Source organism: Schistocerca gregaria, chromosome 1, assembly GCF_023897955.1.
Source record: "Schistocerca gregaria isolate iqSchGreg1 chromosome 1, iqSchGreg1.2, whole genome shotgun sequence".
Classification (NCBI taxonomy): Eukaryota; Metazoa; Arthropoda; class Insecta; order Orthoptera; family Acrididae; genus Schistocerca; species Schistocerca gregaria.
Window position 1 is genome coordinate 781,495,204 of NC_064920.1, and position 15,926 is coordinate 781,511,129.

Below are 15,926 nucleotides of genomic sequence, written 5' to 3' on the forward strand. Positions count from 1 at the left end.
GCTGCCCTCCCATACCAAATTGGTGATCCCTTGATGCCTCAGAACATGTCCTACCAACCGATCCCTTCTTTTAGTCAAGTTGTGTCACATACTTCTCCCCAATTCTATTCAATTCTTCATCATTAGTTATGTGATCTACCCATCTAATCTTCAGCATTCTCCTGTAGCACCACATTTAGAAAGCTTCTATTCTCTTCTTGTCCAAACTATTTATCGTCCATGTTTCACTTCCATACATGCCTACCCTCCATACAAATACTTTCAGAAACGACTTCCTGACACTTAAATCTATACTCGATGTTAACAAATTTCTCTGCTTCAGAAACGTTTTCCTCGCCATTGCCAGTCTACATATTATATCTTCTCTACCTCGACCATCATCAGTTACTTTGCTCCCCAAATAACAAAATTCGTTTACTACTTTAAGTGTCTCATTTCCTAATATAATTCCCGCAGCATCACCCGGTTTAATTTGACTACATTCCATTATCCTCGTTTTGCTTTTGTTGATGTTCATCTTATACCCTCCTTTCAAGACACTGTCCATTCCGTTCAACTGCTCTTCCACGTCCTTTGCTGTCTCTGACAGAATTAAAATGTCATCGGGGAACCTCAAAGTTTATATTTCTTCTCCTTGGATTTTAATACCTACTCCAAATTTTTCTTTTGTTCCTTTACTGCTTGCTCAATATACAGATTGAATAACATCAGGGAGAGGCTACTACCCTGTCTCACTCCCGTCCAAATCGCTACTTCTCTTTCATGCTCCTCAACTCTTACAACTGCCATCTGGTTTCTGTACAAATTGTAAATAGCCTTTCGCTCCCTGTATTTTACCCCTGCCACCTTTAGAATTAGAAAGAGAGTATTCCAGTAAACATTGTCAAAAGCTTTCTCTAACTCTACAAATGCTAGAAAAGGAGGTTTGCCTTTCCTTAATCTTCCTTCTAAGATAAGTCGTAAGGTCAGTATTGCCTCACGTGTTCCAACATTTCTACGGAATCCAAACTGATCTTCCCCGATGTCGGCTTTTAACAGTTTTTCCATTCGTCTGTAAATAATTCGCGTATTTTGCAGCTGTGACTTATTAAACTGATAGTTCGGTAATTTTCACATCTGTCAACACATGATTTCTTTGGGATTGGAATTATTATATTCTTCTTGAAGTCCGGGGGTATTTCGCCTGTCTCGTACATCTTGCTCACCAGATGGTCGAGTTTTGTCAGGACTGGCTCTCCCAAGGCCGTCAGTAGTTCCAATGGAATGTTGTCCACTCCCGGGGCCTTGTTTCGACTCAGGTCTTTCAGTGCTCTGTCGAACTCTTCATGCAGTATCGTATCTCCCATTTCATCTTCATCTACATCCTCTTCCATTTCCATAATATTGTCCTCAAGTAACATCGCCCTTGTATAGACCCTCTATATACTCCTTCCACCTTTCTGCTTTCCCTTCTTTGCTTAGAACTGGGTTTCCATCTGAGCTCTTGATATTCATACAAGTGGCTTTTTTTTTTTGCTCCAAAGGTCTCTTTAATTTTCCTGTAGGCAGTATCTATCTTGCCCCTAGTGAGATAAGCTTCTACATCCTTACATTTGTCCTCTAGCCATCCCTGCTTAGCCATTTTGCACTTCCTGTCGATCTCATTTTTGAGACGTCTGTATTCCTTTTTGCCTGCTTCATTTACTGCATTTTTATATTTTCTTCTTTCATCTATTAAATTCAATATTTCTTCTGTTATCCAAGGAGTTCTACTAGCCCTCATCTTCTTACCTACTTGATTCTCTGCTGCCTTCACTACTTCATCCCTAAGAGCTACCCATTCTTCTTCTACTGTACTTCTTTCCCCCATTACTGTCAATTGTTCCCTTATGCTCTCCCTGAAACTCTGTACAACCTCTGGCTCTTTCACTTTATCCAGGTCCCATCTCCTTAAATTACAGCCTTTTTGCAATTTCTTCAGTTTTAATCTACAGTTCATAACCAATAGATTGTGGTCAGAGTCCACATCTGCCCCTGGAAATGTCTTACAATTTAAAACCTGGTTCCTAAATCTCTGTCTTACCATTATATAATCTGTCTGATACCTTCTAGTATCTCCGGGATTCATCTATGTATACAACCTTCTTTCATGATTCTTGAACCAAGTGTTAGCTATGATTAAGTTGTGCTCTGTGCCAAATTCTACCAAGCGGCTTCCTCTTTCATTTCTTAGCGCCAATCCATATCCACCTACTACGTTTCCTTCTCTCCCTTTTCCTACACTCGAATTCCAGTCACCCATGACTATTAAATTTTCATCTCCCTTCACTATCTGAATAACTTCTTTTATTTCATCATACATTTTACCAATTTCTTCATCATCTGCAGAGCTAGTTGGCATATAAACTTGTACTACTGTAGTAGGCGTGGGCTTCGTGTCTATCTTGGCCACAATAATGCGTTCACTATGCTGTTTGTAGTAGCTTACCCGCATTCCTATTTTTTTATTCACTATTAAACCTACTGCTGCATTACCCCAATTTGATTTTGTATTTATAAACCTTTATTCACCTGACCAAATGTCTTGTTCCTCCTGCCACCGAACTTCACTAATTCCCACTATATCTAACATCAACTTATGCACTTCCCTTTTTAAATTTTCTAACCTACCTGCCCAACTAAGGGATCTGACATTCCACGCTCCGATCCGTAGAACGCCTGTTTACTTTCTCCTGATAAAAACGTCCTCCTGAGTAGTCCCCGCCCGGAGATCCGAATGGGGGACTATTTTACCTCCGAAATATTTTACCCAAGAGGACGCCATCATTATTTATCCATACAGTAAAGCTGCATGCCCTCGGGAAAAATTACGCCCGTAGTTTCCCCTTGGTTTCAGCTGTTAGATTAGATTAGATTAGATTAATACTTGTTCCATAGATCATGAATACGACACTTCGTAATGATGTGGAACGTGTCAGGTTAATAGAAGATGTCTGTACAAGAAATTACATTACACAAAATATTGCATGACACTAATGATCAAGTTTTTTTTTTACATCTAAAAATTCAGCCAATGAGTAGAAGGAGTTGTCATCTAGAAATTCTTTTAATTTATTTTTAAATGTTAGTTGGCTATCTGTCAGGCTTTTGATGCTGTTTGGTAGGTGCCCAAAGACTTTTGTGGCAGCACAGCAAGGCTGTTTTGGTTAATGTTGCAAGGCCAGGTCAGTCAATCATCCAGACTGTTGCCCCTGCAACTACTGAAAAGGCTGCTGCCCCTCTTCAGGAACCACACGTTTGTCTAGCCTCTCAACAGATACCCCTCCGTTGTGGATGCACCTACGTTACGGCCATCTGTATCGCTGAGGCACGCGAGCCTCCCCACCAACGGCAAGGTCCATGGTTCATGGGGAAGTGAAACCCATACACAATATTTTATTCAAAATAATCCCCATTGCCATTTGTATTCTCACACTTCTCCAGCACGTTATAAATGCCACGCAAAAAAAAGCAGTTCTTTTGAAGCGAACCAGTCAGCGAGCCATTTTCGTACATTGTCATACGAACTGAAGCGGTTTTCAGCGAGGGCGTGTCCCAATGATGAAAATAGATGATGATGATGGGCAAAGTACACATAGAGAGAGAGAGAGAGAGAGAGAGAGAGAGAGAGAGAGAGAGAGAGAGAGAGAGAGAGAGAACGCACTAGATACGACAATGAAAAATGCTCCACATTGTATAGCATCTCAATGAATTTATTTATCATCAATACCACTTGTACACGAAACATATCGAGTCTACATTCAGTTTCTTGCGAAGTTCTTTGTAACATTTCCTCTGTTATTTTTGCAATCGCATTAGTGATATGATGTTGTAATGTAGGAATATCGTCCACTTTGGTCGCATACACACGGTCCTTCACGGATCCCCACATTAACAAATCAAGCGACGTAATGTCGGGGGAACGTGCTGGCCAGCAATGGGTCCTCCGCGTCCGATCTAACGATTGCGAAATTTCCAATTCAGGAACTTGCTAACAGCCGTCGACCAATGTTGCGGGGCTGCACGTTGTTGAAAAATGATGTTGGGTTCCAAGTTGTATCTGACGGTACACAAACTGCTCCGTGTCCAGATACACTGACCCATTCACTGTTTCTTCCGCGAAGACGAACGGTCCAACAATCCCGTCATGCATTAGCCCGCACCAGACGTTTAGTTTAGGGCTATCTCGAACATGTTCAATAACAACGTACGGATTTTGCGAACCCCAAATCCGAACATTATACCTATTAACCTTTCCTGATAGATGAAAGGTTTCTTTATCTGAGAATAAACATCTTTCCAGAAAGCTGGCGTCCACATCAATATGCTGCAGCATATCTGCAGCAAATTGTGTCGGCGTGGTTTGTCGTTCGGCGTCAGATGTTGCAGTATTTGCGCTTTGTAAGCACACTTACGAAGGCGCTGGTGAACTACACGATGCAATGTTGATCGAGGTACATCATGTTGCCTAGATGCTTGACAACTGACTTATAGGGGCTTCGGAGAAACATTTGTCTGATGACCTCCTCTGTCTCTTCTGAAACTCCGTAACGTGCACCGCCATAATGTTTCAGAACACTTCCTGTTGCCAGAAACTTCCTATACCGTTCCTTAATTGTTTTCACATGAGGTGGATCACATTCATACAAACGACGATTATTTCTTTGCACAATAATCGGCGGTTTTGTTTCTGCAAACAACACTACTGCTTGCGCGTGCTGCTGTGGTGTCGCCATTTTCACTTCATGGGACCATGATGCACTCTGGCGACGATACTTTGGCACTTCTGACGCGGGGATGTAAATTCTTTGAGATTCTCTACAATGTGGTGCATTTTTCAATGTCGTATCTACTGTGGTTTTTCTCTCCCGTGGCCTTGAAATCAGGGAGGTTTGAGTCGGACACCCTGTATTTCCCTCACCCGTTTTGCTGTATGTGATGGGGCGTTATCATGGAGCAATATGATTGTGTTGCCGTTTTTCCACATTCCGGCAGTTTTTCACGTAATGCTCGATTTAAAATCAATCATTTGCTGTTGGTAGCGGTTTCACCAGTTTTAGCAGCTCATAATAGATGACGCCCTTCTGATCCCACCTAACACAGAGCATTGTCTTCTTTCCAAAGCGATCTTGCCTAGCAGTGGATGTCGATGGTTTGTCTGGATTCACCCATGATTTACGATGCTTAGCATTCTTAAAGTATATACATTTTTCATCACCCGCGACTATTCGACGGAGAAACGACCTTGCGTCACATACACTAGATCAGCGAGTTCCTGTTGAGTTTGAGTATCTTCTTCATCCTCTAAGGCCTGCAATTCGTTGTCATCGTCTTTTTCGGTGGTTTCCCGCGCTCGTCGTTTCTCACGTCAAAATCACCACTTCCGAATTTTTTTTAACTACGGGAAAGAAAGCTTTGACAAGCATTCGATCCGATTCTGCTGCAGCTTACTTCAAATGATAACAGAAAACCAATGCTGTCCGCAAATCTTAGTTCTTAGGCACAAAACTTGACATGTTCACGGGTTGGAAATAGATGCCACTGTGTGGAACTTTGATTACTGCGTGCTGACATTCGTCGTTAGCCATTACAGGAGGCGGATGGCGCTGCAGACGCGGTCTCACCGGCCCTACATTGACGGCTAGAACCACCTGTAGGAAAATTCCGGCTTCATACTTCTACACCTGATATACACGTGAAGATTCGTCAGTATCTTGATCGCTGCCCTTTGATTCAACCGAGCACCCTGCTGAACTCCGTTTAGCTTCAGAATCAGTTAAATACTGTCTACATATTCGCCTTCGAATTCGAGTTATTCAGTATTATATGAGAAAGCTGACATCGGCTCGTCCGTTAGACCGCGACAACGATCCATGCTACACTACTTTTCAGCGCCTGTTTGTTCTGTTTAAATAAAGTTTCACTTCGTCAAAGACCCCATACTTAAAAGCTTCATATATTCATTGCAGCAGCAGATCAAATAATGGCTACCAATAAAGCGAAGCACTCGGGACGGCTGAGTTTATTTAATGGGTCAAAAATCGCACGTCGGCCGTTCTAGGTTATTTTTTTATTTTTCTCCTCGTAAACTATACAAATGACAGCGCTGACTTTTAATTCAGAATTAACTAGGCTAAAAGAATGTTAAAAGTCATGACCCCTCATCAACTTCCAAAAACATTTATAAGAGATACAGGAGTAAAAATTTTACTATGGGACGAAAATATCCCATCGGTCGTTCTACTGTTAGAGAGACAGGAGATCTAAAGTCGTCAATCTCTTACCTCCAGGACGAAATGGGTGTATCCCGCCTGTCTGCGTCTATAATAAATCTGATTTGCAAGTGTGAGAACGTTTTCTAAATGTTTGTGTGGCGTGCATAGGAGGCGGAACTTTGTTAGCAGCCTGGTGTTTAGCTACTGAGATGCGGAAAACCACCTAAAACCCACATCCAGGCTGGCGCACACATCAGCTCTCGTTAATCCGCAAGGTGGATTTGATCCAGGCCAGGCTCGTCTCCTCGTGGCCTGACTTCCACGCATTAACGCGCTCGGTTATCTGGGCGCGTGGTCGGTGTAATTTACCAGTATAAATAAAAGAATGTTCCTATGACAGACACGCAAAGCAAACATAGAATACACAACGCTGCGTGGAGTACTCTGAACTGAAATTAATGGTTGAACTGGAAGATAAAACCAGTACGTGCTGATACGTGAGCGCTGACAGAAACCTCAACCAACGACGTATAATCTAAAGTCATGTGGACAGTTTACGTTAACGCAGGAGGAAGATTACGTGACTAGCCACTCGTTGGGCCCCCTATAGCACGTTCTCTTATTTATTTGGCTGGCCAATTACACGATAGTATTTACATCTTGGAAATCTTCGACACCATATGAATGCTCTCATGCCATTCATTCACATATTTTTGTCCTTAACATTCACTGCCCAGTATTACCTGCAGCGCACAGCATCGTCCATTCCGGGAATCTCGTCTCTTCTCATGACACTGGGCTCCTAAGCACGAACTCCCACAGAAACCACAGCCGAAGTGTAAGTGTAATTCTTTGCGTCCCAATCTTCAACAAATTACCACCAGTAATAAGAGCTTGTCTCTTATAGATTTAACTGACCATTCATATGACAATTTAATACTGATTTAGATGCAGCACCGTATCTGTTTGTGCGCCCAAAATACCTATACACTAAAAACAGTGACGAAAGGAACTCTAAATGCAACTACTATATTATGACAGTTACCTGGCAACATCTCGCCGGTAATTTACTGAGAGATGTTCTTACAATTACAGTCTCCTTCCCTCAATGAACCGGATAGAGACTCAAAGGGTCGATGAGAAAAATACGACTACAGAGAAGTAGCAAAAATGTGACAACAGGATAAGACTAAACGACTACTACAAAGGGAACGGGGAGAAGACGTCTAGAATGAGACGGGAAAGCTGCGCACTTTCTATCTGGGACAAGGTGGTTTATGTCATCACAGCCGAGAACCATCTGTGCTGCTACAACGGTAACAGACCTCTATTAACGACCGCCTCTATTTGATTTTATGTGAAGAACAGAGCTTACACTTTTATTTTTTCCGGCATTTATCAGTCATCTATTAAAATTATGAGGCGCATTTTTGGATATCAGTCACCGGAGATAAATTCACGAATAGAAAGTCTTGCTTGCTTGTATGTTTACATACTGCCATTTACTTTGAGAATATGCCCCATGCATTAGTATTTCCCAACTGAACGCCTCGATAGTTTCCCTGATGCGTTTTGCTGTGTGACGGGGCGGTATCATGAAGCAACGTGACTTTATTTATTGAGAAGTATTGGCATGCTTTTCACCAAAATCGGAAGGAATGTCGTGAGATACCGCATTGTGATTTGTTGTATTCCGGTTTGGTTAAAGAAGTCGTAGCCTGGTACAATGCGTCCTTTCAGTTTGGATTTGTAGGGTATAATCCATCTATTCATTCTGTGATTTTATTTGTGGTGTAGATGGAAGCCTTTTGCAGGTATTTGAAGAGAATTGTTGAAAGTAGGCACATTCATCATTCATCAGAAAGAAAATCACGCTACTGAGCGTAAAATTTCGATACCACAAAGGGGCTATAAAAAAAGGTGTACGGCTTTTGCCACATACGAGAAATTATGCAAATGAAGGAACACTCACGTTAGTGGAAGTATCGTCGACAACTGCTACTGCATTTTTGGGCATCGAACTGACTGCAATAAGACGACCTATACGTTCTATTACTACTCCTCCCCCCCACCCCCAATTACAGTTTTAGAAAAATTGGATGATTTGTTCAAGATAAAGAGCTTCAGAAATTGAGAACGTCAGTAACACTGGTCTACCTCTGGCGCTTATGCACGCAGTTATTCGACTTGGCATTAATTAATAGACTTGTTGGAAGCACTCCCGAGGAATACTGTGCCAAATTCTGGCCCAATTTGCGCGTTATGTCGTTAAAATCCCGAGATGATGGGAGGGTTCTAGCCATAATGCTCCAAACGTTGTCAGTTGAGGAGAGATCTGGCGACCTTGCTGGCCAAGGTAGGGGTTGGCAAGCACAAAGGACAAGCAGTAGCAACACTTGCCGAGTGCGGGCAGGCATTATGTTGCTAAAATGTAAGCCCAGGACGGCTTGTCATGCAGGGCAACCAAAGGGGACGCAGAGCATCTTTCACGTACTGCTGTGCTGTAAAGGTCCCGCGGATGACAACCAACGGGGCCCTGCTATGAAACGAAATGACATCCCAGACCATCACTCCTGGCTGTCGGGCCGTATGTCGGATGACGGTCAGATTGGCATTCCACTGCTGTCAGGGGCGTCTCCAGACATATCTTCACCAGTCACTGGGGCTCAATTCGAAGTGGGACTCATCATTGAAGATAATTCTATTCCAGTCAACTAAATACCAGGCCGAAGACGTGACTGGAGACAGAGGTGGGATACCAACTTTACTGTCGCCAGTCATACGACCCGACAAGCAGGAGCGATGGTCTGGGGTACTATTTCTTTCATAACTGAACCGCTTTGGCTGTCACCCGCGGCAACCTTACAGCACTGCGGTACATCGACGACATTCTACACGCTATTCTGTTGTCCTTCAAGGCAAGCCATGCTGAGTTTACATTTTTTGCAACAAAACGCTCGCCAGCACACGGCGAGAGTTTCCACTGCTTGTCATCGTGCTTGCCAAACCCTACCTTGGCCAACATGGTCGTCTCATCTCTCTCCAACTGAGAAAGTTTGGAGCATTACGGACAGGAACCTCCCACCTGCTATGGAGTTTGACAATTTAACCCATCAATTGAGCAGAATTTGGCACCGAATGTCTAAGGAGGATTTCCAACAACTCCATCAATCAATGCCACGCTAAATAACTGCTTGAGTAAGGCCTAGAGGTGGTCCAGCACGTTACTGACCAGCTCAATTTATGAAGTTCTCTCTCTTGAATAAACCATGCAGCTTTTCTGAAATTGTAATCATCTGCTTGTTTGTACATGTACATCACATCTACAGATTTCCGTCTCAACCGGATATTTACTTCGTAGTGTGTCTTTTTTTGTCTTGGAGTGTATCTGACAGGCGTTTGATACTTCCGATTTACATCTTCAGTTTACGTTTATTGTATATGGCAAGGTTTTTAATGTCGCCACGTGACAACCCACACGTTTCTAGTACAGTATATATGTTAATTCAACAGACTTCCCAGAACAGAAATGGAGATGGCTTCGATACTCTGAGCAAAATGTGACCGAGCGTTGAGTCGAAATGCAGACCTAATAGTTTGCTTTATAGAAGAAATGATTTTGCGCTAAGGAGTGCTCCGGTGCTGCAAGTGCTGTTGGTAACAGAAACAATTTTTTTGGAAGAACTGTATCGCATACCATTCACACCGTATCATCACCTCAGTCGTCTGGCAATAGATGCACAGTAATCAGCCAACAGCCGTCACCTAATGCCTATGTGGCCATTGCCGTAAGACTAGGAGGACTGTTGTCTGAAGTTGAGATGCAGCCGACTTGGGTATCATCGACAAAAGTCATGCTTCAATGTCACATGCTAGATTGATTTATGGAGCATTACTCATAGGCGTCAAGGATAATTGAAATACGTCAGTAGCTCAGTAACTTTTAGAGCACACGTCATGCAATTCCTTCGTCTATATTCCGACGAGACGACGCCGTTCAACATAAATGATGCTCAGAATACTACTGTGTGCACGCAGCACACCACGAAAGCTGCTTTCTTAACTTACCTACGTGCTGCTCGCGTTAAAAACGTCTTTTTTTTTTTTTTTTTCAGGCGGGCATCACAACACAGCATGCCCAGGAAACGTACACGCGCGGTTGATCTCATCTTTCCGACTTCGCAAAACGTCGAATAGTTTGTGTGAGGAGCATGGGACCATCTACCGACAGATCTCACAGCTGTCTGTAGTACAATAAATACAGAATAAGTGATGAAGATATGAATTCAAGGCAACAGTATGTCACAATGACTAGACACGGATCCCAAAAAAACCTACTACAACACGAGACCGTTAAGGTAGCTCTGACGAACAAACGGATGGAAACAGCTGAAATACGGGCGGAAGTTATAAGCAACGTGTCACCATGAACCATAGAGAACAGACCACTGCAAGCTAGTTTAGATCTCGGGTTATGAAGTGTCGTTTACTGCTGAAACCGTACGGCAGACAAAGAACACTTGCATAATGTAAAGCCACTCAAATAGGACATGAATAGTATTCTGTAACGCTCAGCGACGAGTCTCGTTTGCATATGAGGCGGCCGTATCAACGAAAACGTGCCCATAGACGACCTTGAATCACAGCGTGGGGAGCTACTGGATAGGACACACGAACTGATCTGGTAATCGGTGTAGGGAGGCTGCACGCTCGACAGTATGCAGTATGTTAAAACCTTTTGTCTCAAATTTCATGATCAGGCTAGTAAATGGCATATTCCAGTAGGATAATGCGAGATCCAACACTGCTGTTCAACCTACCAACGCTTTGACTGGCCTGCCCAGTTTCCTGATTTCTCACCTATAGAGCAAGTCTAGGATGCGATGAGAAGAAATCAACAGCATGGGTTTTCAGACATGGCAAGAAATTTCCCAAATATCTTACGAAGATGGTTTTTTTCCGTGTCATGACTAATAATACGCATGGTATTCGTGTCCGTGAGTATCACACAAATAACACACGAATGTTGATTATGGTCATCAGTTGCGAATGGAATGAGAAGTTTACTCATTTAATATCTGATATGTGCGTAACATCTCAAAGTCTGATAAATATCGGACTGATGCTTCATGGTGTAACGCTTTCCATTTCCGTTAGTATATCAGTATGCAGTAGTGGGTTACATGTAGAAGGCACTACGTGTGCGTCGTTATAATAAGTCTGTGAGTCGCAGCTGAAGGGAGCCTGGCGACAAAAGTTGGCAGGCGTCTCAGGAGCGCCGCCCTGGACTTTCTCTTCACACGCAGTAGTTCCGCACACGTGTCCGGCGCAGGCTCCGGAACTGCTTTCTACAAATCCCACCCAACACCACATCACTGCCAAACATAGCGCGTGTTGTGTAAGCATCACAAAGCCAGAAGTTAGCACCGGAAGCACTGAGCTGACAAAAGTCAAGGGATAGCCGTATGCACATACACAGACGGAGGTAGTGCCGCGTACACAAAGTATAAAGTGGAAATACATTGACCGAGCTGTCATTTGTACTCAGGTGATCCATGTGAAAGGTTTCCGACGTGATTATAGCTGCATGACGGGAATTTGCAGACTCTGAATGCGGAATGGTAGTTGGAGCTAGACGCATGGGACATTCCATTTTGCAAACTGTTGGAACTCAATATTCCGAGATCCACGGTGTCAAGAGTGTGCCGCGACACCAAATTACTTCTCATGTGCCGCGACACCAAATTACTTCTCACTACGGACAATGCAGTGTCCGTCGGCCTTCACTTAACGACCGAGAGCAGCGGCGTTTGCTTACAGTTGTCAGTGGTAACAGACAAGCAACACTGCATGAAAAAGCCGCAGAAATCAATGTGGGGCGTACGGCGAATGTATCAGTTAGGACAGTGAGAAGAAATTAGGGTTAACGGGCTATGGCAGCAAATGACCGACGCGAGTGTCTTTGCTAACATCACGATATCGCCAGCAGCGAATCTCATGGGCTCGTGACCCTGGCGGTTGTACCCTAGACGACTGGAAAAGCCGTGGCCTGGTCATTTGAGTCCAGATTTTAGTGCGTAATAGCTAATGGCAGGGTTCGAGTGTGCCGCAGACCCCTCGAAGCCATGGGCCCAAGCCGCCGACAAGGCACTGTGCAAGCGGCTGGTGGCTCCACGTTGTTGTGGGCTGTGTTTACATGGAATGGACTCGATTCTCTGGTCCAATTGAAGCGATCATTGACTTATGTTCAGCTACTAAGATACCATTTGCTGCCATTTATGGACTTCATGTTTCCAAACATACTGGTTCGTGACTGGTCTCAAGAACATTCGGGGGACATAGTCGAGACGTCAGTTCGTGCACAAAATGCTGCACCGGCAACACTTCGCAATTATGGACGGCTATAGAGGCAGCATGGCTCAATGTTTCTGTAGGGGACTTCCAACGACTTGTTGAGTCTATGCCACTTCGGGTTGCTACTCTACGTGGGCAAAATGAGGTCCGACACGATATTAGAAGGCACCGGTGCCGTTTGGTATCTCAGTGTATATTAAATCTGTGTTTGTCTCTCACAGCGGAATATAAAATTTACTTTCTGGGATGTATCTCATGTTCACGTGCAAACCGCGTACGCCTAAATTCCAGACTATCTTCAATAATAAAAGAAATGAAAATTTCTTAAATGTTTTAACAAGCAGTACGGCTTAAGAACACAACTGCGGAGCTACACTCAAATATAAAACAAATGAAATCGCACTGTGTCGTTGAAGAAAAACGCATTGTATGTACGTCACTTTAAATCTCGCAGTTACGTCTTCTAATACTGGGTAACTGTATTGCCAACATTTACTTAGAAGAACTATGCAATTTGATGGTGGCGTTGCGCTTATCGCTTGATCTCGATGTCATGACTACAACCAACGCCCAGTTTATTATCAACCCTTCATGTTGCGAATCTTACCTAATAATATGGTCTCCTTATACGCCACGGGATCTTAGCACCAATGAGTGTAAAGGCTGCGTCCCCTGAAACAAGAAAAGACTGATTAAGTCAAGACGTTTCCAGCAGCGATAAAAACCTTAAGCAGAACATACGCGCTCTAGTCTAACTGTAAATACACAGGTCAATACAAAAGAGTTCCGAAGGATCATTAGCAGTTTTACACAGCGTTGCCAAACGACTTCTATCGATATTCGATAGCTGTCAATGTATCACTATTACCGCTAATTCCATCACGTTGCATCGAAAGCTCTATAACCACCAAAACACCGTAGTACCACTGAATCGAGTGCGGCTTTAACGAGAAATTTAACTGTTGTTGGAAGCAATACGAGCGGGAACTGGGGGAGCTACAGCTTAATAAAAACTGAAAGAAACGGTAATTTCATGCATAGCGATTACCGTATCCTTTTTCTGGTTTTATAAACGAACGAAGTGATCTACACTTATTGTGTAGAAAGTAATATCTATAATTACAGCTGTTTTTTTTTCTCCAACTGGAAACTATCCGTCTGAACAGTTCCCTAACTTTAGGAACGGCATTTATGCTTGAAAGGAGCTAATATGATAATCAACATGATAAAATCCACATAATTTTAAATTTTTGAAACCTAACAGTAAAGTTTAATTGTTTAATACCTAGTATACGCTTGAAAACAACTGGGAAAAGGCAACAGTACAAGGTGATATAATTAAACTTTGAAAATGCTGTATAAATAACACCACTGGTAAGAATTACTTCAAATTGCAACGGAGTATTACCGAAGAAGGGGGGAAACGTGTGACAGAAAAAAATAGAGCGAAAATTGATCAATAGATGATATGGTGTGTGTCAGAATACGTAATGTAAACAACAGTCATGCGCACCACCCACTGAAGTTGGTATAAACACGCCGGGTACACGGCTTTTCCTCCTTTCGCGTCTGCGATGTTCGCCATGACTGTCTCAATGCAGGCTCGCGCTGTTTGTTAAGCTATACTAAAAGAATGGTAACTGTGCACACGTTCACTCTGCAGAAGTTCCGGACACTGAAAGGTTTGAAAATATGTGTTGGTCTGATGATTGCCGTGGGTCTAGACACAATGATTCGGAAATTCGGAAAGACAGGTTCTTTTGGTGTGCATCCTGGTAGAGGGAGGAAACGAATTGATTCGACTTCAGTGGAAGGAGTGGCCACAGCAATGCAGGAGACGACGAGTGGTGGTGTGCAAACGTGTAGTACACGGAGAATTGCCCGAAAATTTGACATATCCGTGAGCACGGTGCATAAAATTCTACGAAATCTCCTTCTTTGCTATCCGTTTAAAATAACCCATGTGCACGAGTTGCTTTCTGTTGACCTGCCAGCAAGAGAGACCTTTGCTTTAGAATTTCTTGCTCGCATAGAAGTGGATAATGATTGGCCGTGGAAGATTTTGTGGACAGACGAAGCCCACTTCCATCTGACAGGATATGTCAATAAACGGAATATGGGCAACGGAAAAACCACACGCAATTGAACCACTACCACTTCATCACGAACAAGGTCACTGTGTGGTGCGGGTTAACGGCATCATTTATTATAGAGCCATATTTTTTCAGACAGGTGATTCCGTCCTGTTACCTGTACCCTCATTGGTAAGTGCTATGAGTGTCTTTTGCGCAACCACGTCATTCCAGCTCTCCAACAGCGTGGATGTGATCATTTTTATGCAAGATGGCGCACCTCCCCACATTGCAAATCCAGTTAAGCAGCTGTTGAAACGCCATTTCGGAAATGCTAGAATTATCAGCCGCCATTTCACTACAGCCTGGCCGTCCCGATCACGTGATCTTAATCCGTGTGACTTCTAGCTGTGGGACTCTCTGTAAAACGTTGTGTTCAGTGTTCCAACTGCAAACTTAGCTGCATTGAAGGCACGCTTTGCGCAACATATTCTGAACGTGACCCCGGAATCACTTCGATCAGTTGTGGAAAATGCTGTTTCTCGATTTCAAGTTGTTACAGAAAACGGTGGACAGCACACGGAAATTAATAATCCGATTTGATTTTGATTGACGCTTTTTATGCAGTTTTTGGCCTCAGGACAATTAAAAACCGATCTTTCCCATCCGATGTGATATGACCTTGCCGTATGTCCATGCATACTGAGTAGTACAGTTTGTTTAACGTCAAACGTACACCTTAGGCATTGTATGATTCATCTGCCATTTGGAGTCGACCACTATTAAATTATGATACAGCGCCATCTATTACTACATTTTGTAACTATTTTTCTTCTCCTATACGTTTTCCCCTTTCTCCGATACTGTTCCGTTGCAATTTGACCAGTGGTGGTATTTCCACAGCGATTTGAAAATTTAATTATATAATCACCCAGTATTTTAAAAACGACGTCGTTCCTCAAGATATTGAGTTTTGAGTAATGTATGTGACATACAACTGTCGTCAAGAGAGGTTATTATTAACACTCGCCTAGAGGAAGAAAATCAAATGGCTCCAAGCACTATAGGACTTAAGATCTGAGGTCATCAGTCCCCTAGACTTAGAACTACTTAAACCTAACTAACCTATGGACACCACACACATCCATGCCCGAAGCAGGATTCGAATCTGCGACCGTAGCAGCAGCGTGGTTCCACTCTGAAGCGCCTAAAACCGCTCGGCTCCAGCGGCCAGCGCCTACAGGAAGACGTGTGTACTGATCTCCAA

At 43.3% G+C, this 15,926-nt stretch overlaps 1 protein-coding gene across 6 annotated transcripts in view; it reads right to left on the reverse strand.

Moving 5' to 3' along the window:
- The window catches only part of LOC126268754 (E3 ubiquitin-protein ligase RNF19A-like), a 354,985-nt gene that overhangs the window by 190,856 nt on the left and 148,203 nt on the right, over window positions 1–15,926 (reverse strand). For all 6 annotated transcript variants that reach the window (XM_049973936.1, XM_049973935.1, XM_049973938.1 and 3 more), the window contains exon 2: window positions 13,195–13,259. The gene's annotated coding sequence lies outside the window, so the exon portion shown is untranslated. The remainder of the gene's footprint in view (window positions 1–13,194; window positions 13,260–15,926) is intronic.